Raw genomic sequence first — 1404 nt, 5'->3', positions numbered from 1 at the left:
AATTTGTACAGCAAAGCACATGATTTAATTTTACAAATAGAAATAGTTAAACATTGTAGGTTGATTTAAAAACATTAAATATTAAATAGCAGAAAATTAATTAATTTAATAAATAAAGTACTTAAAATAGGAAAAGCTCAGGTGGTTCATTCTTTTAAAAACATTTGATTAGAGCTCATTCTTCCTTTCTCTCATTTTCATCCTTTTCTTTAAGGTTTTCAACCTGCTACAAAACCTACAACAAAACTGAATAAACTTTTAAAAGCTGAGGTGATCTCACGTCTTACTTGTGTTCCATCCATGTTCTTTCAAGCTGGACAAGCATTGTAGAAAATAAGCTTAACAAGTATCTGGTATGGTATTCTGCAAATTAAATATGGTTTAAAATTAGATTTAGATTAATTAATTGATAAAAGAAGTAAAGGAAGTTTCTCACTTTCTACATTCATAAAAAGATAATTTATAAAAAAGCATGTGAGACATGTGCATGATAAATGTTTTTTTTTTTTCACAAATTTATTTTATTTTGTTTGGTGTATTTTTCTGTAATGTGTGTTTTTTGGAGCCATTATGTGTATTCAGAAAAAAAAGGGGAAAAAAATTATGCCAAGATTCACGGCTCTGCCCTACAAACACTGTAAAAGTTAACAAATATCCATGGATCGCTTTTGGTGTCCCACTTCTCTAGATGATCTGCAGCAACTTTGAGCCTTGTTGGTGAAACGCCCTATGAAAAGTGTTGCAATAGGGCATTTGTCTCATATTAAATTATCTTCACTCTGTAGGGGGCGCTAACGCGCCAATATCCATTTTTCCACATTGAGCTGGTTTAGGGCTGGAGGTTTAACAACTGATTCACAAATGTTTGTTTGGTTCCTTCTCTGTGTTTAATCTCTAACTGTTCTACAGGACTCTGGAAGCCAGAACAAAGTGACACCTCAACGCTCTCAGGACCATGAAGCTCAGCCACAACAAAGAAACAAATCTAAGAGAAAAACTTCAGAGCAAAGAGTTCAACAGCAGAGCCAAGCTGGAGTTAAAGCTAAACATACATGTGACCAGTGTGGGAAGGCCTTTAGCTGTAAATCAGACCTCAATAAACATCAAAGAATCCATTCTGGAGAAAAGCCATTTAACTGTGACCAGTGTGGAAAAGCTTTTACCCAGAGTTCTGCCTTAATAAGTCACAAAGTCGTTCATACTGGAGTTAAAAAGTTTGAATGTGATGAATGTGGAAAGACTTTTAGTCGATCTGGAGACCTCAGTCAACATCTCCTCATTCATCGTGGAATCAAAGCTCACAGATGTGAACGGTGTGGAAAGACTTTCACACGAAGATCACATTTAACGAGTCACATGCAGACTCACATCAGAACAGAGTTGTATCGCTGTGACCACTGTGGG

The sequence above is a fragment of the Gouania willdenowi genome, unplaced genomic scaffold, assembly GCF_900634775.1.
Source record: "Gouania willdenowi unplaced genomic scaffold, fGouWil2.1 scaffold_259_arrow_ctg1, whole genome shotgun sequence".
In the NCBI taxonomy this organism is placed as follows: Eukaryota; Metazoa; Chordata; class Actinopteri; order Blenniiformes; family Gobiesocidae; genus Gouania; species Gouania willdenowi.
This window is presented reverse-complemented; position numbering follows the sequence as displayed.